General features: G+C 44.2%; 1 pseudogene; it reads right to left on the reverse strand.

The window, feature by feature from the left end:
- Positions 1 to 1,494: 1,494 nt before the first annotated feature.
- LOC135549347 (RAS guanyl-releasing protein 2-A-like) overlaps positions 1,495 to 26,764 on the reverse strand; it is a 36,089-nt pseudogene continuing 10,819 nt past the window's right edge.

Below are 26,764 nucleotides of genomic sequence, written 5' to 3' on the forward strand. Positions count from 1 at the left end.
GGACTTTTTGCTGTGGATATAGATACTTTTGTACCGGTTTCTTCCAGAATTTTAACAAAGGTCCTTTGCTGTTGTTCTGAGATTGATTTGCACTTTTTGTACCAAAGTACGTTCATCTCTAGGAGACAGAACCCGTCTCCTTCCTGAGCGGTATGATGGCTGCGTGGTCCCATGGTGTTTATACTTGCATACTATTTTTTGTACAGATGAACGTTGTACCTTCAGGTGTTTGGAAATTGCTCCCAAGGATGAACCAGTCTTGTGGAGGTTTACCATTTTTTCTGAGGGCTTGGCTGATTTCTTTTGATCTTCCCATGATGTCAAGTAGAGGCAATGAGTTTGAAGGTAGGCCTTGAAATACATCCACAGGTACACCTCCAATTAACTCAAATTATGTCAATTAACCTATCAGAAGCTTCTAAAGCCCTTACACTGTTTTCTGGAATTGTACAAGCTGTTTAAAGGCACAGTCAACTTAGTGTATGTAAACGTCTGACCCACTGGAATTTTGATACAGTGAATTATAAGTGAAATAATCTGTCTGAAAACAACTGTTGGAAAAAATGACTTGTGTCACGCACAACGTAGATGTCCTAACCGCCTTGCCAAAACTATCGTTTGTTAACAAGAAATGTGTGGAGTGGTTGAAAAACTAGTTTTCATGACTCCAACATAAGTGTATGTAAACTTCCCACTTCAACTGTAAGTCAATTTAAACCAATACTTCTGGTCCCCTAAAATAGAGAGTGTAACGGGTGTCGTCTTCTGAAGAGGAGGAATCGGACCAAAGAGCAGCGTGGTAAGTGTTCATGACTTTTTTATTAAACAGAACACTGAAACAAAATGACAAAGTGAATAAACGAAACCGAAACAGTACGGTTAGGTGCAAAACACTAAACAGAAAACAACTAGCCACAAAAACCATGTGGGAAAAAGCTACCTAAGTACATTTCCCAATCAGAGACAACGATAGACAGCTGTCCCTGATTGAGAACCATACCCGGCCAAAACAAAGAAATACAAAAACATAGAAAAAAGAACATAGAATGCCCACCCAAATCACACCCTGACCAAACCAAAATAGAGACATAAAAAGCTCTAAGGTCAGGGTGTGACAGAGGGACTATGTACAAAAAGTGCTATCATTTCTAAACAGTTCATCCGATATGGATCACAATAACCTCAAATTAAAGCTGACAGTCTGCACTTTGACCTCATAGTCATTGTATCATTTCAAATCCAAAGTGCTGGAGTACATATCCAAAACAACAACAAAAAATGTGTCACTGTCCCAATACTTTTGGAGCTCACTGTATTTTCACAAGCAAACATCTCTCCCTCACTATTCCTAATGAGAAGTTGGCATGGGACAGTGTGGGATGTTATCAAGCCTCCAGACAAAGGGGGAGAGAACAGGCAGAGGGCCAAATAACCCTCATCCCCCCACACATCCCCTCAGAGCTCTGTACCAAAACAGCTGGGGTGAGCCTGGGGCTACGACATCTTAGCCAGGATCTGAGAGCCACACATGGGATCAATGAGCGTTGACATCGATGTGCTATGGAGGATCTACATATAGGCAGGAAAACACTCGAGACAAGCTGCTATAGCAGAGGCAGCCTAAGGCGAGGGCACAAGCATTTTTTTGCAATGCGGCATAGGGATGGAATTCTCTGTGCGTATACTATACCAAATCAGCATGAGTCGCTCTCCCAGGAGGAAAGCCTGCAGAGACAGACAGTGTGAATTGAAATAAATGAGTGTGCTTCAGTGTTTACCAGCACAGGCCCCGCTCACGAGTCAGTGGGTCATCCGAGTGTGACAGGTGTGGTGCCTGGGCCCAACACAGAGTGGTGTGATGGATGGACACCCAGACAGCTGCTAAACATCTCCAGATCTACACGTTGCCTGATGCGTCGCTCACTGACCGATTGCACCCACGTAAATCTCAGGTCTGGTCAATGTGACACGATAAGCAAGAGGCACTGGGGAGCAAGGAAACAGCAGATTGATCTTTTTTTCCCCCATCTTACCTTGTTTTTGTAATAGGTGAATCCTTTCTCTGCCTCCTTTTCCTTTAATCATGTCTTTCTCCTACAGACCCATTTTCCTCCTGCCTTCAGCCAGATAAGTAGGAGTCTTTATTGAATAATGGCTGTGTTTGCCTTGGCTTTAATACATATGATCCCCAGTGTAACCGTCCCTAACAACAGAGTACTGATGGATACTTTAAATGTGCTTTACAGCAGTGGGCCAACATTGGTGCCTTTCTGTTGGGGTTGCCATTTGTTTCCATGGACTACCAGGTACCTGCATAATGTATTATCCTGCCAGGCTGATATCCTGTTTTATATCTCTAAGGGCATGGACTACACTGGGCACATTTTGTTTAACAGCACAGTTGGAGTATTCTGCCCTCCTGTCGGTCACACAGTAACAGTGATGTATCAGCGGAAATACTGACAGTTGCAATGTAACTTTACACTTCCCAGTGTGGGAGCTTAACCGAGATAGGACAGCTTTGCCCTCTAAGAACACACTGTAAGTTCACACAGTATCACTATTGTCTCGTCTTCCTCCGACTATTACGTTTCATTTTCAGCCTATCACACAACTCACGGTGACGCACAATAACCATGTAATAAACAAACATGCGCAAGTTCACCACAACGCCTGGGCTAAATCCATGTACAAACTCACGCAGGAGTTTGCCATCTAAACGTCCTGGAAGAAGAAGCATCTTACAATGCTCACTGCATCAGCTATTTGAATTTGTTACTGGTCGAGACAAACAGACTGACTCAATACAACAGGTGTTCTACCTAGCATATCTTTAATCTAATTTAAACATAGGCTACTCCCAGAGAGCCACACACTCTCATGTCCAATGTGTTGCCACATCCTGAGAAGCACTAGCTCTGACGACAATGAATCAGACCGGCCTCTATCTATTCTCTCCCGCTCACTCGATTCTCTCTGGCTCACTCGATTCTCTCCCGCTCACCCTATTCTCCCTCTCACTCTATTCTCCCGCTCACTCTATTCTCCCGCTCACTCTATTCTCCAGCTCTCTTGCACTCTCTATTCTACAGCTCTCTCTATTCTCCAGCACTCTCTAATCTCCCGCTTTCTTGCTCTCTCTATTCTCCAGCTCTCTCTATTCTCCAGCTCTCTTGCTCTCTCTATTCTCCAGCTCTCTCTATTCTCCAGCTCTCTTGCTCTCTCTATTCTCCAGCTCTCTCTATTCTCCAGCTCTCTTGCTCTCTATTCTCCAGCTCTCTCTATTCTCCAGCTCTCTTGCTCTCTCTATTCTCCAGCTCTCTCTATTCTCCAGCTCTCTTGCTCTCTCTATTCTCCAGCTCTCTCTATTATCCAGCTCTCTCTATTCTCCAGCTCTCTTGCTCTCTATTCTCCAGCTCTCTATTATCCAGCTCTCTCTATTCTCCAGCTCTCTTGCTCTCTCTATTCTCCAGCTCTCTCTATTCTCCCGCTCTCTCTATTCTCCAGCTCTCTCTATTCTCCATCTCTCTCTATTCTCCAGCTCTCTTTATTCTCCAGCTCTCTCTATTCTCCAGCTCTCTTGCTCTCTCTATTCTCCAGCTCTCTTGCTCTCTCTATTCTCCAGCTCTCTCTATTCTCCCACTCTCTTGTTCTCTCTATTCTCCAGCTCTCTCTATTCTCCAGCTCTCTCTATTCTCCAGCTCTCTTGCTCTCTCTATTCTCCAGCTCTCTCTATTCTCCCGCTCTCTCTATTCTCCCGCTCTCTTGTTCTCTCTATTCTCCAGCTCTCTCTAGTCTCCCGCTCTCTTGCTCTCTATTCTCCAGCTCTCTCTATTCTCCCGCTCTCTTGCTCTCTCTATTCTCCAGCTCTCTCTATTCTCCCGCTCTCTTTCTCCAGCTCTCTCTATTCTCCAGCTCTCTCTATTCTCCAGCTTTCTTTATTCTCCAGCTCTCTCTATTCTCCCGCTCTCTTGCTCTCTCTATTGTCCAGCTCTCTCTATTGTCCAGCTCTCTTGCTCTCTCTATTCTCCAGCTCTCCAGCTCTCTCTATTCTCCAGCTCTCTTGCTCTCTCTATTCTCCAGCTCTCTCTATTCTCCCGCTCTCTTGCTCTCTCTATTCTCCAGCTCTCTCTATTCACAGCTCTCTTGCTCTCTCTATTCTCCAGCTCTCTCTATTCTCCAGCTCTCTTGCTCTATCTATTCTCCAGCTCTCTCTATTCTCCCGCTCTCTTGCTCTCTCTATTCTCCCGCTCTCTCCATTCTCCCGCTCTCTCCATTCTCCCGCTCTCTTGCTCTCTATTCTCCAGCTCTCTTTATTCTCCAGCTCTCTTTATTATCCAGCTCTCTTTATTATCCAGCTCTCTCTATCGTCCAGCTCTCTCTATTGTCCAGCTCTCTCTATTGTCCAGCTCTCTTGCTCTCTCTATTCTCCCGCTCTCTTGCTCTCTCTATTCTCCAGCTCTCTCTATTCTCCAGCTCTCTCTATTCTCCAGCTCTCTCTCCATTCTCCATTCTCCAGCTCTCTTGCTCTCTCTATTCTCCAGCTCTCTCTATTCTCCAGCTCTCTTGCTCTCTATTCTCCAGCTCTCTCTATTCTCCAGCTCTCTTGCTCTCTCTATTCTCCAGCTCTCTCTATTCTCCAGCTCTCTTGCTCTCTCTATTCTCCAGCTCTCTCTATTATCCAGCTCTCTCTATTCTCCAGCTCTCTTGCTCTCTATTCTCCAGCTCTCTCTATTCTCCAGCTCTCTCTATTCTCCCGCTCTCTTGCTCTCTCTATTCTCCAGCTCTCTCTATTCTCCCGCTCTCTCTATTCTCCCGCTCTCTTGCTCTCTATTCTCCAGCTCTCTCTATTCTCCAGCTCTCTCTATTCTCCAGCTCTCTCTATTCTCCAGCTCTCTTGCTCTCTCTATTCTCCAGCTCTCTCTATTCTCCCGCTCTCTCTATTCTCCAGCTCTCTTGCTCTCTCTATTCTCCAGCTCTCTCTATTCTCCCGCTCTCTTGCTCTCTCTATTCTCCAGCTCTCTTGCTCTCTCTATTCTCCAGCTCTCTCTATTCTCCCACTCTCTTGTTCTCTCTATTCTCCAGCTCTCTCTATTCTCCAGCTCTCTCTATTCTCCAGCTCTCTCTATTCTCCAGCTCTCTTGCTCTCTCTATTCTCCAGCTCTCTCTATTCTCCCGCTCTCTTGCTCTCTCTATTCTCCAGCTCTCTCTATTCTCCAGCTCTCTTGCTCTCTCTATTCTCCAGCTCTCTCTATTCTCCCGCTCTCTTGCTCTCTCTATTCTCCAGCTCTCTCTATTCTCCCGCTCTCTTGCTCTCTCTATTCTCCCGCTCTCTTGCTCTCTCTATTCTCCAGCTCTCTTGCTCTCTCTATTCTCCAGCTCTCTCTATTCTCCCGCTCTCTTGCTCTCTCTATTCTCCAGCTCTCTCTATTCACAGCTCTCTTGCTCTCTCTATTCTCCAGCTCTCTCTATTCTCCCGCTCTCTTGCTCTCTCTATTCTCCAGCTCTCTCTATTCTCCCGCTCTCTTGCTCTCTCTATTCTCCAGCTCTCTCCATTCTCCCGCTCTCTCCATTCTCCCGCTCTCTCCATTCTCCCGCTCTCTTGCTCTCTATTCTCCAGCTCTCTTTATTCTCCAGCTCTCTTTATTATCCAGCTCTCTTTATTATCCAGCTCTCTCTATCGTCCAGCTCTCTCTATTGTCCCGCTCTCTTGCTCTCTCTATTCTCCAGCTCTCTCTATTCTCCCGCTCTCTCCAGCTCTCTCTATTCTCCAGCTCTCTTGCTCTCTCTATTCTCCAGCTCTCTTGCTCTCTCTATTCTCCAGCTCTCTCTATTCTCCAGCTCTCTTGCTCTCTCTATTCTCCAGCTCTCTCTATTCTCCAGCTCTCTTGCTCTCTCTATTCTCCAGCTCTCTCTATTCTCCCGCTCTCTTGCTCTCTCTATTCTCCAGCTCTCTCTATTCTCCCGCTCTCTTGCTCTCTCTATTCTCCCGCTCTCTCCATTCTCCCGCTCTCTCCATTCTCCCGCTCTCTTGCTCTCTATTCTCCAGCTCTCTTTATTCTCCAGCTCTCTTTATTATCCAGCTCTCTCTATTGTCCAGCTCTCTCTATTGTCCAGCTCTCTTGCTCTCTCTATTCTCCAGCTCTCTCTATTCTCCCGCTCTCTTGCTCTCTCTATTCTCCAGCTCTCTCTATTCTCCAGCTCTCTTGCTCTCTCTATTCTCCAGCTCTCTCTATTCTCCCGCTCTCTTGCTCTCTCTATTCTCCAGCTCTCTCTATTCTCCCGCTCTCTTGCTCTCTCTATTCTCCAGCTCTCTCTATTCTCCAGCTCTCTCTATTCTCCAGCTCTCTTGCTCTCTCTATTCTCCAGCTCTCTCTATTCTCCCGCTCTCTTGTTCTCTCTATTCTCCAGCTCTCTTGCTCTCTCTATTCTCCAGCTCTCTCTATTCTCCAGCTCTCTTGCTCTCTCTATTCTCCAGCTCTCTCTATTCTCCCGCTCTCTTGCTCTCTCTATTCTCCAGCTCTCTCTATTCTCCCGCTCTCTTGCTCTCTCTATTCTCCAGCTCTCTTGCTCTCTCTATTCTCCAGCTCTCTTGCTCTCTCTATTCTCCAGCTCTCTCTATTCTCCCGCTCTCTTGTTCTCTCTATTCTCCAGCTCTCTTGCTCTCTCTATTCTCCAGCTCTCTCTATTCTCCCGCTCTCTTGCTCTCTCTATTCTCCCGCTCTCTCCATTCTCCCGCTCTCTCCATTCTCCCGCTCTCTTGCTCTCTATTCTCCAGCTCTCTTTATTCTCCAGCTCTCTTTATTATCCAGCTCTCTCTATTGTCCAGCTCTCTCTATTGTCCAGCTCTCTTGCTCTCTCTATTCTCCAGCTCTCTCTATTCTCCCGCTCTCTTGCTCTCTCTATTCTCCAGCTCTCTCTATTCTCCAGCTCTCTTGCTCTCTCTATTCTCCAGCACTCTCTAATCTCCCGCTTTCTTGCTCTCTCTATTCTCCAGCTCTCTTGCTCTCTCTATTCTCCAGCACTCTCTAATCTCCCCAGCTTTCTTGCTCTCTATTCTCCAGCTCTCTTGCTCTCTCTATTCTCCAGCTCTCTCTATTCTCCAGCTCTCTCTATTCTCCAGCTCTCTCTATTCTCCAGCTCTCTCTATTCTCCAGCACTCTCTAATCTCCCGCTTTCTTGCTCTCTCTATTCTCCAGCTCTCTCTATTCTCCAGCTCTCTCTATTCTCCAGCTCTCTCTATTCTCCAGCTCTCTTGCTCTCTCTATTCTCCAGCTCTCTCTATTGTCCAGCTCTCTCTATTGTCCAGCTCTCTCTATTGTCCAGCTCTCTTGCTCTCTCTATTTTCCAGCTCTCTCTATTCTCCCGCTCTCTTGCTCTCTATTGTCCAGCTCTCTCTATTGTCCAGCTCTCTCTATTGTCCAGCTCTCTCTATTGTCCAGCTCTCTCTATTGTCCAGCTCTCTTGCTCCCTCTATTTTCCAGCTCTCTCTATTTTCCAGCTCTCTCTATTCTCCCGCTCTCTTGCTCTCTATTCTCCAGCTCTTTCTATTGTCCAGCTCTCTCTATTGTCCAGCTCTCTCTATTCTCCCGCTCTCTTGCTCTCTATTCTCCAGCTCTTTCTATTGTCCAGCTCTCTCTATTGTCCAGCTCTCTTGCTCCCTCTATTTTCCAGCTCTCTCTATTCTCCAACGTATGTTCCGCCTATGTGGCATCTTAGCAGCCCCTCAGGATTCGCAAGTACTGGCAGATATTTTGGGCTGTAATTTCCTGTTTCTAATAGGTACCAATCAGATACTCCGCATCGTTCACCTCTATTAACGCAGCTTGTTTTGTTCAGTCATCTCCAATTCCCACTCCTGGATTGTAACATTATCCTTCTGGATACAAATACAATCGACCTTAAGTGGTTCCTCAAGAGAACAGCGCAGTGACCCACATGGGATTTTAACCAATAGTGTTTTGTTGGTGACAAGGCCCTCCGGACTCTGCACTGCTCCCTTCAACATAACGCCTTGTATTTCCTTGTGCACTGGAGACTAAGGGGATTTAGCAACTCAGTCCAGTTAGTAAGCAAAGTTCAACAGAGACAAACTCCCAGAATGAAATAAATAAAGCAGGGGTCCCTGAAGGTGTAGAGAGAAACAAATATCTCAACAGTGACCTTTTTCCCTCTTCATCATCCAGGGAAGCGATCCCAGTTTGGCTGTATGTGCAGCTGGCTGAGTCACGCATCAGGCCTGATTAAAAGCAGCAGTGCTCTCCGGGCAAGCCCCATTTCTTTTGCAGGGCCAGGAGTGCAGCGGTCCAGGGCCACTATGCTCAGTCTGTGGACACGACCTTGGTGGGGCATGATGGCGCGAGAGACCCAAGCCAGGGCACCACAGTGTCTATAACCCCATCAACACACAAACACAACACAAACCACACGCGTGTCGTCTCCAATTGGGCTCATCATTATCTAGAGCCCTACACCTTGTCGCCCCCCCCCCCCCTATTGCATATTGACTGGTAAGCTTTGACTGAAATAATTATTGTCGAGAATCAAATCTACCTACAAACCAAATATTGCTGCATCACAGTTGATTTACTAGAGCCGTCAGAAAATTAACATCAAGAATACACATGTTGAAAACGGATGTATATCGCATACCAGAGTAGTTTGAGAGATGACAATCATTTCTAAAACTCTCCTAAAATATTCCTTATACAAAAATCCCTCTAAGGCAACAGTCCAACGCTCGGTTTTCCTTATTATACATACAGCAGAAACCATTACAGTGATCAAATCAGCTCTACAGCATAACAGCTCTGGCAGAATGAAGCAGCCATGTTCCTTAAGACAACAGATGGTACAGTGTTCAATGCAGTAACATCCTTAGGTTGGTAAAGACATCTAGCAGCTTTCCACATTCAACTGGTGCTTAAAGCTTTGTTCAAGAGCTGGGGCATTCATTCGCTGTCCACAAGTGCAGTGCTGAAATGAGATACCATAGCCACTGAACAGAGCAGCCACCTCCCCTTTCACAAGCGTTTAGATAGGGATGAATGTAAATAAGAAAGCAGAGTGTTTTGCTATTGCTTGGATTTGCTGTACGGCAACCGAGTAAGAGACTAATGAAAATAGGCTTATTCTTTCCTCCTGCTCCTTAGACTAAACTCATTCCCATCAAGATGTCGATTGCCACTGGCCATCTAAGACAATTTACAAGGTCATCTCTGTCACGTCTAGACTGTTCATTTGCACCCTTCTCCCGGCAATTAAAACACTTGCACTGGGCAAGAAGATGTGTCATTAGTGGACTGTAAGGAAGAGAATGAACCTCGGGCAAAGAATCTGTCGTAAAATGTTCCTTCACAAATCCAACAGTTACAATGACCTCTTCCAGAGCCGCCCCCTCACATCGTCTATATGGCTGTTTTATGATATGTCCAGATAATGGGATTGTTGTGTTGTTTGTAATACTCAAGCTGCCCTCCTGGCCAGGCCTCTCTCCTAAAAAGAGATACGATTATTTATAAATGGCTAAAGAAAGAATATCATTGTAGCGGGAATAAGAAGCTTCCTTTCTGTCCATCGGCATGAGTATCAGATAGTGAAAAAGAGGTAGCCTCTGTTTGAACTGGTCTGATGATCCGAGCTGCAGGCTACACTCGGCCACTAATCAGATGGTCCATCAAGACGGATATCAAAAACACAAATCAAACAGAACATATCTGTAAGCTATTTAAACATAACATTTAAGGCCTCCCGTGTGGCGCATGGGTGTAAGGCTGTGCCACTAGAGATTCTGGGTTCGAGTCCAGGCTCTGTCGCAGCCGGACGCGACCGGGAGACCCATTGGGCGACGTACAATAGGCCCAGCGTCGTCCGGGTTAGGGGAGGGTTAATGGGCATTGTGTCAAGAACCAGTGCAGCTTGGTTGGGTTGTGTTTCAGAGGATGCACGGCTCTCGACCTTGGCCTCTCCCGAGTCCGTACGGGAGTTGCAGCAATGAGACAAGACTAACTACCAAATGGATGCCATGAAATTGGGGAGAAAAAGGGCTAAAAATAAATAAATAAATACATAACATTTAATCATTCTGCAAGTCTTATTGATCATCATAGAAGCTAGCAGTGTCTGGAAGTTCCAAGTATTCAGAACCCTTGACATTTTCCACATTTTGCTACATTACAGCCTTATCCTAAATTAAATACAAAATGTTCCTCAGTGACCATTGGGTTCTTGGTCACCTCCTTGACCAAACCCCATCTCATCCGTTTGGCTGGGCGGCCAGCTCTAGGAAGAGTCTTGGGGGTTCCAAGCTTCTTCCATTTAAGAATGAAATGAAGACTAAGGAGATTATTGTGGACTACAGGAAAAGGAGGACCGAGCACGCCCCCATTCTCATCGTCAGGGCTGTAGTGGAGCAGGTTGAGAGCTTCAAGTTCCTTGGTGTCCACATCAACAACAAACTAGAACGGTCCAAACACACCAAGACAGTCGTGAAGAGGGCACGACAAAGCCTATTCCCCCTCAGGAAACTAAAAAGATTTGGCATGGGTCCAGAGATCCTTAAAAGGTTCTACAGCTGCAACATCGAGAGCATCCTGACTGGTTGCATCACTACCTGGTATGGCAATTTTTTAATTTTTTTATTTCACCTTTATTTAACCAGGTAGACAAGTTGAGAACAAGTTCTCATTTACAATTGCGACCTGGCCAAGATAAAGCAAAGCAGTTCGACACATACAACGACACAGAGTTACACGTGGAGTAAAATAAACATACAGTCAATAATACAGTATAAACAAGTCTATATACGATGTGAGAAAATGAGGTGAGATAAGGGAGGTAAAGGCAAAAAAGGCCATGGTGGCAAAGTAAATACAATATAGCAAGTAAAACACTGGAATGGTAGATTTGCAGTGGAAGAATGTGCAAAGTAGAAATAAAAATAATGGGGTGCAAAGGAGCAAAATAAATAAATAATTTAAATACAGTAGGGAAAGAGGTAGTTGTTTGGGCTAAATTATAGGTGGACTATGTACAGGTGCAGTAATCTGTGAGCTGCTCTGACAGTTGGTGCTTAAAGCTAGTGAGGGAGATAAGTGTTTCCAGTTTCAGAGATTTTTGTAGTTCGTTCCAGTCATTGGCAGCAGAGAACTGGAAGGAGAGGCGGCCAAAGAAAGAATTGGTTTTGGGGGTGACTAGAGAGATATACCTGCTGGAGCGTGTGCTACAGGTGGGAGATGCTATGGTGACCAGCGAGCTGAGATAAGGGGGGACTTTACCTAGCAGGGTCTTGTAGATGACATGTAGCCAGTGGGTTTGGCGACGAGTATGAAGCGAGGATAAGCCAACAAGAGCGTACAGGTCGCAATGGTGGGTAGTATATGGGGCGACAAAACGTTTTGGTGACAAAACGGATTGCACTGTGATAGACTGCATCCAATTTGTTGAGTAGGGTATTGTAAATGACATCGCCGAAGTCGAGGATTGGTAGGATGGTCAGTTTTACAAGGGTATGTTTGGCAGCATGAGTGACGGATGCTTTGTTGCGAAATAGGAAGCCAATTCTAGATTTAACTTTGGATTGGAGATGTTTGATATGGGTCTGGAAGGAGAGTTTACAGTCTAACCTAATCTACAGTCTAATTGCTCGGCCTCTGACCGCAAGGCACTACAAAGGGTAGTGCGTATGGCCAAATACATCACTGGGGCAAAGCTGCCTGCCATCCAAGACCTCTACACCAGGCGGTGCCAGAGGAAGGCCCTAAAAATTATCAAAGACCCCAGCTACCCCAGTCATAGAATTTTCTCTCTACTACCGCATGGTAAGCGGTACCAGAGTGCCAAGTCTAGGACAAAGGCTTCTTAACAGTTTCTACCCCCAACCCATAAGACTCCTGAACAGGTAATCAAATGGCTACCCGGACTATTTGCATTGTGTGCCCCCCTCCAACCCCTCTTTTTACGCTGCTGCTACTCTCTGTTTATCATATATGCAGTCACTTTAACTATACATTCATGTACATACTACCTTAATTGGGCCGACCAACCAGTGCTCCCGCACATTGGCTAACCCAGGGTATCTGCATTGTGTCCCACCCATCACCCGCCAACCCCTCTTTTACGCTATTGCTACTCTCTGTTCATCATATATGCATAGTCACTTTAACCATATCTACATGTACATACTACCTCAATCAGCCTGACTAACCGGTGTCTGTATGTAGCCTTGCTACTTTTATAGCCTCGCTACTGTATATAGCCTGTCTTTTTACTGTTGTTTTATTTCTTTACCTACCCATTGTTCACCTAATACCTTTTTTGCACTATTGGTGAGAGCCAGTTCGTAAGCATTTCACTGTAAGGTCTACTACATCTGTTGTACTCAGGGCACGTGACAAATAATCTTTGATTTGATGACCTTCAATGCTGCAGACATTTTTGGGAACCCTTCCCCACATCTGTGCCTCGACACAATCCTGTCTCGGAGCTCTAAGGACAATTCCTTAGACCTTATGACTTGGTTTTTGCTCTGACATGTCCCACAGTTGACAGTGCCTTATATAGACAGGTGTGTGCCTTTCCAAATCATGTCCAATCAATTGAATGTACCACAGGTGGACTCCAATCAGGTTGTAGAAACATCTCAAGGATGATCCATGGAAACAGGTTGCACCTACTTATGTAAATAAGGTATCTGTTTTTAGCTTTTAATACATGTGCAAAAATTTCTTAAAACCAGTTCTTGCTTTATATTATTTTATACTAATACAATTGCTCAGAGAAATACATTCTGTTTAACAAGTATTAGATACATCAACAACAAAAAGTCAAAATGATTGGCACCCATTTAGAATATTCCAGCACTGACCTCTTGCAAGGATAATGGCATAGAGATGTTGTCTAAAATGTTTTTATGAGATTGTAGAACACATTGGGAGGGATCTTGGATTATTCCTCCATACAGAATCTGTCCAGATCCTTGATCTCCTTCTGTCTGCGCTTAGGGACTTCCCTCTTCAGTTCAAAACGTAGGTTTTCATTGGGGTTCAAGTCTGGAGACTGAGATGGCCATTGCAAAATGTTGATTTTGTGGTCAATTAACCATGTCTTTGTGGATTTTGATGTGTGCTTGGGGTTATTGTCTTGCTGGAAGATCCACTTGAAGCCAATGTTCAGCTTCCTGGCAGAGTCAACCAGGTTTTGGGCTAAAATGTCCTGGTACCCTCGTAGAGTTCATGACGCCGTTAGCCTGAAAGTAACAACAGCGAAAATCCACTTTTTTAAGCTGAAAGACGATGGCCAAAGCTTACCCATGATGTTGCACAACGATTTAAGTCAATAAATCATCGTTTAAGTCAAAGTACGATATATTTGGCCTTGAAGTGGGAAATCCGTGTCAATATGCCATAAGTTTCCTCAAATGAGATGATGTGCAAAAACTTTTCAGACTACGTTTCTTTTCAGGACTGGGTTTTATTTGAAAGTTACCTCCCACCCACCAGCATGGCATTGCTTTTTGATCAAAAACACCTACAAAGATATCCTTCTTCGCGATTCGCTACAGAGCTGAGCCAAACAGCCTTTCTACTTCCACTTGGGCGCCGACGCCATGGAGCAAATACAAATTGGATGTACAAAGTGTTGCACGTCCACTTTCTTAACCAGACAATAATCATAATCCATTGGTTAATTTTCACTTATTGTTTTTTTGCTGGTCTGTATTAAAAATATATTATGAACATTTTATAAATAATAATTTAATGATACGATTGTATTTTTCAACACTGCCACATTGAGTGGCATGCATCATGAGCAAAATCATTGTAGCCTTTCACTTCCCCTGTGGGAACCATGAGCACATGGGCTGACTTGGCTTTGCTGTACCACAGCCGAATAGCCTATCAGCAGCCTACCAAAGGTTACACCTTGTCCATTACAATGTAATATGTCTAACTCAGATCGTTCACTAATTATCCATATTCACTTTTTCTATGGCGGATTCGCAACCGCAATTTACGGTAGACGCCAAAACGTTGGAGATCACAACAGATGCAGAAGTTTTAAAAAATACCGGTTTCCCCTATCCATCTGTGGCACAGTTTTTTTCAAAGTTAAAGAAACCATACAACTTTATGCACAAGGACTACTTTTAACAATTTCCAACACATTTACAGTGAAGACGCAGTTTGTGCTGTTGGCGCCATCATTCTTCAATTAAACGTGTCATTGGTTCTTGCTTGGCAAGTCTCAGCGTCTCTGCCCAATGACAAATCCAGCTCCAGAAGCAGCCAGAGCCAGCTGGCTAATCTTTTGAATACTGTGTAGTTAAAAAAAAAATTGTTTAAAGCTAAATAAGGTTAGCAAGATAGCTAGCTAGATAAGGTTAGTATGCTAGTTAGCTACACTCACTTAAAGCTGTCATTGCCCTATTCGTTGTTTCTCTCCACTCTGAAACCACAACTACGCTCACACTCCCAATTTGTGAATACGTTTCAAGAAGATGTATTAAGCCTGTTGTGTCGAGCATTTTCGCTCTAGGACGGGAATCGTGCCAAAATAGGGGTGTCAACTTCCTACGGAGGGTGCCTTTAACAAGGGCCCCAGGACAAGTGGAAGCAAAATAGCCCCATAACATTAAAAAAAATCCACCACCATATTTTACAGTAGGTATGAGCTTATTTACTGCATGCATATGCAACCTTGTTTCAACACCAAACCCACCACTGGTGTGCATGGTCAAAGAGCCCGATTTTGGTGTCCTCTGACCACAGCACCGGTTCCAATTCAAGTGCCAATGCCGTTTAGCATTTTCCAGGCGTTAACATTTATTGGTTGCTCTCAATAAAAGGCTTTTTTTTCCCCTGGCAACCCTTCCAAAGAGGTTATTGGCATGGAGGTGGTGTTTAATTGTAGATTTGGCGTCCAGACGATGTGACCAAGTTCTGTAATTCTTCAACTTTGGCCTTTTACATTTTTCTTTGCCTTCCGAACCATCTTTCCTCACTGTGTGTGGGGACAACATACACTTGCGTCCAATACCAGGCAAGTTTACTCCTGTTCCAGTGGTTTGTTTTTGCCATTGTTTTTGTACCCATTGCCAGATGAAGGTCAACAACATTTGTCTCCATTTTGGAGCTCTTTGCCTTTTCCCATGGTGACGGATGACAAATGGATTTTACATGCATTACCTCATCTGTATACCCCAGTGAAACAGGAAGCCATGGAAATCCACAATGCAAAGTAAAAGCTTCATGCAGATTGAATATTTAGGATTGATTTATAAGAAGCTTTAAGGTGCCAATAATATGTACACAATCTATTTATTTGAGCAATTGTATTAGGATAAAATAATATTTGTTTTTATTTTTTTAGCATAAAATATAGCTCAGTGTTTTATTTATGTATTTTCTACCGTCAGTTTCCCTCGTCTTTATGAAGGGTGACAATAACTTTGGACCTGATTGTATGAGTGAGTGAGGCCCACTGTCGCTGTCGGTGTGTCTCTGCTGTGACCCACCCTGGATAAGTTTGTCCACTGGGGTCTGAGGTCCAGGTGTGATGATGCTACTTTTCATTAAAGTTGCAATGCAGCCGTTTTTATCTCAATATCAAATCATATCTCGGTAACAATTAAGTACTTTACTGTGTTTGTTGCCTGCCCCCTCCCTCCCCTCCCCTCCCTTCCCCTCCCCTCCCTCCCTGGGTGCATGTTTTGGTTTTTGACCTAACACTACACAGCTGATTCAGATAATCAAAGCTTGATAATAAGTTGGTTAATTCAATCAGCTGTGTAGTGCTAGGGCAAAAACCAAAACGTGCACCCGGGGGAGGCTCCAGGCCCAAGTTTGGGAAAACCTGATCTAAGGGCACCTCTACCGGCTGAAAGTAAGGTGTCAATGGTGTGTTACCCTCATCTGGCAAGGCGTTGGGGTGGAGAGAAGATAAGATGCGCCGCCAGAAGTCTGGAGTGACCTTGTTGTGTTTAAGTTCAGTTACCTTTCAGAGACCGGGAGATGCCCCCAGGTGGACTGCGACTATGGAGTGTGTGTGTAGCAAATGGCTGGATCAGTAGCTTGTTTAATTCCAGAGAAAACAAACGTGCAAAATTATATAACTGTCATTAATGGAGAAGCTGTGCCTCATCTACAACACTGAGCACCACCTTGACAATAGTTACACTGAGCACCACCTTGACAATAGTTACACTGAGCACCACCTTGACAATAGTTACACTGAGTACCACCTTGACAATAGTTGTCAAGTGTTAAACGACCCAATGTCTACATCTACTTATAGGCTACGCTAGTAATGAAGTCTAATTCACACCATTCATCATTGCGTGATGTGAGCCAACAAACAAGCTATCCCTGCGGGAAATATTGCCAAGCCACTTGTACTACCCATGCAGTAATACGAATGTATCCTCTCCCCTACAGGATTTTGCTAATCCTCTCCCCTCAATTGATGCTTCTGTAACCCAGACAATGCAGAAAGAAACCGAATGACTCCGAAAAGCCCTCATTTTTAGCATAAACATAACGCAAGTCTTATTAATTGACGACAGTCGATGATTTTTGTCGATTGGAAAGCAGCAACATTATTATTGTAGGCTAGTGCAGACAATCACAGGTCTGATGATAGCGAGGTCCATAGCCTAGGCAACTGCAAAGCCATACCACGGGGGTCGGAGAGTCTAGGGGAACAACCTTTACTATAAACACCTGAACCAATATTTAAATGTTTCTTTATCGGAGGTCATTCCCCATGGAAATATTCAGTGGTCTTACCTGGCCATTATTCTGTACTCCAACACCCGATACACAGACAACGTGGTTTGTTAGAATTATCCCGGAGTTCGCGGCAGAATTCCAGAGGTTTTGAATATTTAAAATAGAGCGTATATAGGTGAAACGCTGCAGACTTCTTCTTCTTCTGGAAAGACATGCAGTTATGAACCCCCGGAATCCCCGCATTAGACAATAGTTGTCTTCCTCCACCGCATTGAAGACAGCAGCAGAATCATCACTCCCCCCCGACTCAGCGGTGCTGATGGTTCGGTATTGGGTTGAGGGCGCGGTCAACGGCAGTTGACCAATCATGTGCACTCCCAATGAAATGTACATGTGCATTGCCATGGAGGACAATCACAAACCTACTGGGTTGAACCTGTAGGCCCATCTTTTCTCATTACCCTGTCAAATACATAGCGACATAATTGGGACATTTTAGTGATGGTTTTCACCGAATTTGATTGATTGAATAGTCAATTCGAGGACAGGTGTAATGGTGGGAGGACCTTCTGAGCATTTCGGGTGTATAACTTAACAAGTGCTTTTAAAAGAAAAATGTTCTTTGAGGCTATTATATACCCTATTTCACATGCTAAATAGTCTGCTCTCATGTGTATAAACGCTGCACACATGATAACTGGCCTTGGACCAAATCATAATCCAAGCCCTTTATTTTCTCTCTCAGCTCCATAAAGCTGTTAATGCAGTGTGACAAGATCATATGGGTTTGGACATCTCCCTCAATAATAACCTTGCTTGCGTTATTTAAAAAAAAACGACCACAATATAAATAGGACGAGCCATTGTGAGATGGCTTCAGTTTTCACAGGCCAGTAAATGCCTACAGGATGCCAGAGGTGGAGTTACTATGGTGACAAATCCTCAGCCTACCAAATTGGAAGTTGACAGGAACCAGCAACACCTGAAGGTTACAAGTTTGCAAAATGAGTGGTTCAAATAAAATACATTATTTCTCAAACTGAATATCTACTAAAGTCCAACACAACAAAATGCCCCAAATTGGAATCTGTTTGAAAGACAAAATTATTGATAAGCTCTATCACAAAATATACAGAAGAATGTTTTTAAGTCGTGTTTTTTGCAATAGGAAAAGATTTCAAAATTATAGGCTATTATAAACTGGGTGGTTCGAGCCCGGAATGCTGATTGGCTGACAGGTGTGGTATATTTAAGTAAGAACCGAGGGACCGAGGGAGTGTGGTATATGGCCAATATACCACAGCTAAGGCCTGTTCTTACACACGACGCAACACAGAGTGCCTGGATACAGACCTTAGCCATGGTATATTGGCAAGTGTAAAATAACCCAATGCCTACATCTGCTTATAAGCTACACTAGTAATAAAGTCTACCTGTGGTATACAGACCGATAAACCATGGCTTTCAGCCAATCAGCATTCAGGACATGAACCACCCAGTTTATAAACAGACCATATACCATGGGTATGACAAAACATGTATTTTTACCGCTTTAATTACATTGGTAACCAGTTTATAATCTCAATAAGGCACCTCGGGGGGTTATCCAGGCACTCAGTGTTGTGCCTAAGAACAGCCCTTATCCGTGGAATATCGGCCATATACCACAACCCCTCGGACCTTATTGCTTAAGTATAAAATGTAGCCTATATTTGTGCTGTTATCACATTTTACAGTGTGACAATCCCGGAGAGAATCGTCTCAGCTATGTATTGAAGTTCCTAGAAACCACTGCTCAGAGTAAATTAATTGCCTTCCCTCATGGGAGTATCACTTGGGAGTAACAGAGCGAGACAAATAACTCCTCAGCATATTGTATGTACACAGGTAGCAAAGTCCAAAGTAGTTGGGCATGATGCCATCTCTATTCTATGATATAAAACCATAGAAGATCTTTCTGCCTTTTAAAAATTGTACCACAATACAATGTAATCAAACATGAACATGGTTGGCTAGCTGACGAAAGAACCTCAATTTACCTTGTCATCAACAATCCACTCCCACATTTTATACACAGACATAGGGCTACACTAAAAACAGGGAATGTGAAAGAACGACAGAATGCTACATCCCAGTGGTAGCCTACGCTATGCAGTGTTGACACAAAACCTCACCACCTAGCGGTGAAGCAACCTTCAGCAATCATGAGCCGTATACAAGCACATGCAGAGATATGTATCTACTGTACTCCAGGTTAACCTACTGTGAAAGCTCTGGGCAAATAATACTATGGTCAAGAGAATGAAGGATTAATTCATGAGAAAATAAATACACAAATCAGCACAACATGCAATGACTGAATCAAAGTATCATTAGCAAGTTAACATATAGTTAGTGACACAATCCTTCCTCGGGTTCAATAGCTCTAAAACGTGGGGAAAATGTGGACATTCTCGACAAAGTCAGAGAATATGCAATGTTCTTAGCGCGTGCATTGCGTATCCAAACAGGAGCAAAAACATTTCTATCACACAGATCGTTGGAGTGTCATTGCTGTCGGGTCTTCATTTAAGTCCAGCTTGGCAGCATGGGAAACGTTTGTGATCTCGCCAATGTTGGTCTTCATTCTGATGTGAAAATGAACTAGTAAGTGGACCACAAAATTCATTCAGGACATAGAGAACTGCAGTCTAAAAACAGGAAGACTTTAGATGGGAATTGTGGAGAGACTACTTCAAAACACTTGCAGATAGAGCATTTGATCAGGCACATTGCTCACACTAGGAGATGTTGACATACACAGTGTACAAAACATTAGAGACAGGTGTAAGCTAATGATCCCTTGATTGATGTCACCTGTTAAATGCACTTCAAAAATCTGTGTAGATGAAGGGGAGGCGACGGGTTAAAGAAGTATTTATAAGCCTCGGGACATGGATTGTGTATGTGTGCCATTCAGAGGGTGAACGGGCAAGACAAAATATTCACGTGCCTTTGAACGGGGTAAGGGAGTAGGTGCCCGGCGCACTGGTTTGAGTGGGTCAAGAACTGCAACGCTGACATCAAAAATGTCCTGTGTGGAATGGTCCGCCACCCAAACGACACGCAGCCACCTTGACAAAAGTGTGGGAAGCAGTGGAGACAAATGTCGGCCAGCATCCCTGTGGAGTACACACCCGACGAAGTGAGACTGTACTGAGGGCAAAAGGGTTTACAACTCAATATTAGGAAGGTGTTCCTAATGTCTTCTACACTAGATTATTCCAACACATATACCCTGCATTATCCTAACCTTCTTACCTCAAAAAGGTGGACATCAAACACTTCATCCTCCAGAGAGTCGGGTGCTTCCTTTGCAATTTGCTAAGGAGAGAGAGAGAAAGGTTTGCTGTGTTAAGCACACCAAATCAGCCATATTGGAGAACCGCAGATATCAAAAGACTTTGCACGGAACAAAAATACATTTGTAAAAACTATGGTAAATAAACTCAGCAAAATAAAGAAGTCCCCTCACTGTCAACTGCCTTTATTTTCAACAAACTTAACATGTGTGAATATTTGTATGAACACAACAAGATTCGACAACTGAGACAAAACTGAACAAATTCCACAGACATGTGACTAGCAGACATTGAATATTGTGTCCCTGAACAGGGGGGGGTCAAAAAGGAACAGTCATTATCTGGTGTGGCCACCAGCTGCATTAAGTACTGCAGTGCATCTCCTCATGGACTGCATCAGATTTGCCAGTTCTTGCTGTGAGATGTCGTCCCATGGCCCTAGCCCTCACCCTCCGATCCAACAGGTCCCAGACGTGATCAATGGGATTGAGACCCGGGCTCGTCGCTGGCCATGGCAGAACACTGACATTCCTGTCTTGCAGGAAATCATGCACAGAACAAGCAGTATGGCTGGTGACATTGTCATGCTGGAGGGTCATGTCAGGATGAGCCTGCAGGAAGGGTACCACATGAAGGAGGAGGATGTCTTCCCTGTAACGCACAGCGTTGAGATTGCCTGCAATGACAACAAGCTCAGTCCGATGATGCTGTGACACACTGCCCCAGACCATGATGGAACCTTCACCTCAATCCCGCTCCAGAGTATAGGCCTCGGTGTAACACTCATTCCTTCGACGATAAACGTGAATCCGACCATCACCCCCGGTGAGACAAAACTGTGACTCGTCAGTGAAGAGCACTTTTTGCCAGTCCTGTCTGGTCCAGCGACGATGGGTTCGTGCCCATAGGCGACGTGGTTGCCGGTGATGTCTGGTGAGGACCTGCCTTACAACAGGCCTACAAGCCCTCAGTCCAGCCTCTCTCAGCCTATTGCGGACAGTCTGAGCACTGATGGAGGGATTGTGCTTTCCTGGTGTAACTCGGGCAGTTGTTGTTGCCATCCTGTAGCTGTCCCGCAGGTGTGATGTTCAGATGTATTGATCCTGTGCAGGTGTTGTTACACGCCACTGTGAGGACAGTCAGCTGTCTGTCCTGTCTTCCTGTAGCGCTGTCTTAGGCGTCTCACAGTACGTACATTGCAATTTATTGCCCTGGCCACATCTGCAGTCCTCATGCCTCCTTACAGCATGCCTAAGGCATATTCACGCAGATGAGCAGGGACCCTGGGCATCTTTCTTTTGGTATTTTTCAGAGTCAGTAGAAAGGCCTCTTTAGTGTCCTAAGTTTCAATAACTGTGACCTTAAATGCCTACTGCCTGTAAGCTGTTAGTGTCTTAACGACCGTTCCACAGGTGCATGTTCATGAATTGTTTATGGTTCATTGAACAGGCATGGAAGCATTGTTTAAACCCTTTACAATGAAGATCTGTCAAGTTATTTGGATTTTTATGAATTATCTTTGAGGGACAGGGTCCTGAAAAAGGGACCTTTCTTTTTTTGCTGAGTTTATATACCGGTTTGTGAAAAGCCTCAAGTATTGCACTTAGCAGGACAACAAGAGGTCTACAGTAAAAAAAAATAAAAGTGAGAACTTTAGTCTTAATCGCCTAGTCACGTTTCAAATAGATTGGACAGGAGCCAATATCTAATTTGTACCAGTTACGGATTTAAGATAATAGGCTATGCACTAAATTGACAAAGTGCCATACCTAATTGCACTAAGCTGTAAAAAAGTATGGTCCATTTGTACCAAGACCAAGTTTGAGACATCCAGGTAAAGATTGAAAAAAAGAAAAGAGGTGAATTGAGTGGTGTGCTTTTACCTCGGATGTAGAATGTGTCGGGGCTAAACCATATCAGGCACACTGAAGGATCATGACCGGCACATTTGTTGGTTTGCAGCACTCAACAGCAAGGTGGCTGCAACAGTCTTTGTGACAGCTCACCCCACAGGGTAGAATGGAGAAGAGTATGAGTGGTTACTGTGAGGTTAAATCTTTAGGAACATCTGAAAAAGGATAGGATTATTACTGGCATTGCTAATGTATTGCTCGTTAGCTAGCATATCCTTGGCTTCTTATCGACAACCCCACCTCTTCACGGAGTATCTTAAATAAGACATCCATCTTATTTTAAGTACAAATAAATAAAACCTGTACTTCTTTTTGTTTGAGGAAAATGTTCTTACCACGACTGATGTGGTTGTCTCACCTCCCTATCTGAAGATGAATGCACTAACTAAGTTGCTTTGGATAATGACTAAACATGCCCCCCTCCCCCCCAAATAAAAATATTGCTTTTGTGTTCAACTAAGCAATAGGTTTCGGAAAGGTTTTGCTTGAGGTACAGTGCAAACACTGACTGTCTCACTGAGCAATAGTATCTGGTAAATAACAATCTCTGAAATATACACTGAACAAAAATATAAAACACAACATGTATAGTGTCAGTCTCATGTCTCATGAGCTGAATTTTTTTTTTTTAACCAGGTAAATGAACACATTCTCATTTACAGCAACAACCTGGGGAATAGTTACAGGGGGACCATGATGGTATGAAGGACAGATTGGGAATTTAGCCAGGACACCAGGGTTAACACCCATACTCTTACAATAAGTGCCATGGGATCTTCAATGACCTCAAAGAGTCAGGACACCCGTTTAACATCCCATCCGAAAGACAGCGCACTACACAGGGAAGTGTCCCCAATCACTGCCCTGGGGTATTGGGATATTTTTTTAGACCAGAGGAAAGAGTGCCTCCTACAGGCTGTCCAACACCACTTCCATCAGCATGTGGTCTCCCATCCAGGGACTGACCAGGACCAACCCTGCTTAACTTCAGAAGCAAGCCAGCAGTGGGATGCAGGGTGATATGCTGCTTGCAAATAAATAAAATAAAATACATTTTAAAAAATGCCAGAAATGTTCCATATGCACAAAAAGCTTATTTTTGTGCACCCACATTTGTTTACATCCCTGTTAGTGTGCATTTCTCAGTTGCCAAGATAATCCATCCACCTGACAGGTGTGGTGTATGAAGCTGATTAAACAGCATGATCATTACACAGGTGCACCTTGTGCTGGGGACAATAAAAGGCCACTTAATTGTTGCAGTTGTGTCACAACACAATGCCACAGATTTCAAGTAGAGAGGTCTCTAATATAATCCCTGCTCTTATTTTAGAAAATTTGGTAGCATGCCCAACCAGCCTCACAACTGCAGACCACGTCATCCCAGGACCTCCTTTCCATCTTCTTCACCTCCGGGATCATCAAGGGAGAGGGGTGCTGAGGAGTATTTCTGTCTGTAATAAAGCTATTTTGTGGGGAAAAACTCATTCTGACTGTCTGGGTCTGACTCCCCGGTGGATGGGCCTATGCCCTCCAAGGCCCACCCATGGCTGTGCCCCTGCCCAGTCATGTGAAAACCATAGTTAAAGGGTCTAATGAACTTATTTAATTTGACCTATTTCCTTATATGAACTGTAACACAGTAAACACTTTGAAACTGTTACATTTCCACTTTTGTTCAGTATAATAAACTATTACTATATTACATACCATTGTGCGTGGGGCGCAGGATTCTGACAGATCCTTGTATTACTGTACCTTTACACATCTATCTTGTAAAAACCCCTCGTCGGTCACCTTTTAGCGTTTAAAAGGACAGGGTTGGTGGTAACTTTCAAAATGATACCGATTGCTGAATGATCATTTTATCCAAATTGCAGGAAGCAATTCAAATCTATCATAAAATCAACAGTGAGCAGTTAAGGAAAGTTACAAACCACGACTTCGTCAGCATTCTCAGGAGTCAAGTCATTTGCAGACAACTTGATTGATTCAAAACAATTAGTACAGAACAGAGCTAAAGTTAGTGCATAGGCTATGAAGCAGAAGATGAAGTGTCCACCGAAATAGATAAAACGAGAGAGAAACACTTTAAAATAGGAAACAGAACCGGTGTGTGGGTGTGTTTTGTTACATAATATTACCATCAGAACCCTTACTGTTCTACATCCTAAATGGTGTTCTCTGAATATCTTATTTCACAATCACAACAACGCTAGTCATAATTTGAGCATCCTCTGCTATGGGGGATCAAGACATAATTTGTACACACAGGTCTTGGTACTAAATGTTTCCACCATGTTGATTCATATGTATTCCCTTATGATTAAAACCGCTTTTACATGGAGTCTTACATAATTGAAGCGTAGGCATTCTTACAACGCCTTTACAGGGATGGCAAAGTGTAGGCTTCCTGCAGGTCATCTCTAAAAAAACGTGTGGATGAACGCCCATCTTGATGTTCAGTAAAGAGCTGGCCTTGGTGATGTAGTCGATCGTCTCCTGACTGATTCTACCATCGCTGAGCGGGTGAGGGGTCAAATGTCAGTATTACAGTAACAAGATACTGTGTGTGACTAATGTAACTAAACATGTAAATTCAGCAAAAAAGAAACGTCCTCTGACTGTCAACTGTGTTCATTTTCAGCAAACTTAACATGGGTAAATATTTGTATAAACATAGGATTCAACAGACAAACTGAACAAGTTCCAGACATGTGACTAACAGAAGCGGAATAATGTCTCCCTGAACAAAAGGGGGGGAATCAAAATAAAAACATTCATTATCTGGTGTGGCCACCGGCTGCAATAAGTACTGCAGTAAATCTCCTCATGGACTACACCAGATTTGTCAGTTCTTACTGTGAGATGTTACCACACTCTTCCACCAAGGCACCTGCAAGTTACCAGACACATGAGGGAGGAGGATGTTTTCCCTGTAAAGCACAGCGTTGAGATTGCCTGCAAATAACAAGCTCAATCCGATGATGGAACCTCCAGCGCGATCCCTCAGTGTAACGCTCATTCGTTAGACGATAAACGCGAATCCGACCATCACCCCCGGTGAGACAAAACCGTGACACGTAAGTGAAGAGCACTTTTTGCGAGCCCTGTCTGGTCCAGCGACAGTGGATTTGTGCCCATAGGCGACATTGTTGCTGGTGATGTCTGGTGAGGACCTGCCTTACAACAGGCCTACAAGCCCTCAGTCCAGCCTCTCTCAGCCTATTGCGGACAGTCTGAGCACTGGAAGGATGGATGGAAGGATTGTGCGATCCTGGTGTAACTCAGGCAGTTGTTGCCATCCTGTACCTGTCCCGCAGGTGTGATGTTCAGATGTCCTGATCCTGTGCAGGTGTTGTTACACGTGGTCTGCCACTGCGAGGACGGTCAGCTGTCCGTCCTGTCTCAGGCAGCTCACAGGACGTACATTGTAATTTATTGCCCTGGCCACATCTGCAGTCCTCATGCGTCCTTGCAGCATGCCTAAGGCACGATCACGCAGATGGGACCCTGGGCATCTTTCTTTTGATGTTTTCCAGAGTCAGTAGAAAGGCCTCTTTAGTGTCCTAAGTCTCAATAACTGTGACCTTAAATTGCTTACCGTCTGTAAGCGGTTAGTGTCTTAACAATCGTTCCACAGGTGCATGTTCATGAATTGTTTATGGTTCATTGACCAAGCATGGGAAACCGTGTTTAAACCCTTTGCAATGAAGACATTTGGATTTTTACAAATTATCTTTGAAGGACAGGGTCCAGAGAAAGGGACCTTTCTGTTTTTGCTTTGTTTAGTCAAGATGCTGGCCGTTATGACTAACACCGTAGCTTGAATTATTCATTTACTACATCTGTCATGAATAGTTATGACCTGTGATACTCACTGACTCTTATCCAGGTCATCAAACTTGCAGGGGTATGGGAGTTTGGTCCTAATGATCTCAAATCCCTCCTGTAGAGATGTAGTCATCTTCATCAGCGTCGGAATTCTTAAGCGCCGCCTGAAATATGACCAAATTAAAGGATCATTGTCGTGTTTCATAATTGCATTCAATAGGTTGAACAGCCTACCGCAACCATCTTCTGTATGTGTTTGCTGCTGATGAGGTTGGCTTCGGGCTTCACTGAAGAGGCCCATTCCTCTATCACAGGCAGGCTCGTGGAAGGACAAACCAAAACAGAGATGTGGATTATCCACAATTTCCCCTCGCCTGGCAGTGCGTGGCTCCCTCTGCAGAGACAGCTGATAGATCTCTTCCTCTGAATGGTACTGGTTCAGAGATACCAGACAGGAACAATACACAAAAATAAAATGCTAAAGCTAACCGGTAAAACAAATCTATCAAGTCATTCAGTATCAGTCACCCAGGCCAAACCATGAGCAGGTTGAGCAGGTCCATGGTGGCATCAACACTGAGTGGTCTGGATCAGTGCTAGCTACTGGAGGATTGCATACAGCTGCTGGGTCTTGGCCAGGTTGACCTGGGTCTTCTCGCGGTCGCTCCAATCGGGCAGGGCCATGTGCACTGCTATCAGGTCCTTGAGATGCACTCCCAGGATGGGGAAGCGAAAGCCTGTGCTCTCTGTGATACGCTGGCGGTACTGCCTGTACTTCCCACAGGAGGTCACAAGATCCACCAGGTTATTTGAATGTCTGAGACAATGGGGATGTCACACAGTGATAGACATCACTTAAGTTCCCCAGCAAGAAAAACAAACATTTCACTCATACAGAAAGGTGAACTAACAAAGACTCACTGGCCAACAACCAAAATTAAACAGGTGT

The sequence above is a fragment of the Oncorhynchus masou genome, chromosome 12 (genome assembly GCF_036934945.1).
Source record: "Oncorhynchus masou masou isolate Uvic2021 chromosome 12, UVic_Omas_1.1, whole genome shotgun sequence".
In the NCBI taxonomy this organism is placed as follows: domain Eukaryota; kingdom Metazoa; phylum Chordata; class Actinopteri; order Salmoniformes; family Salmonidae; genus Oncorhynchus; species Oncorhynchus masou.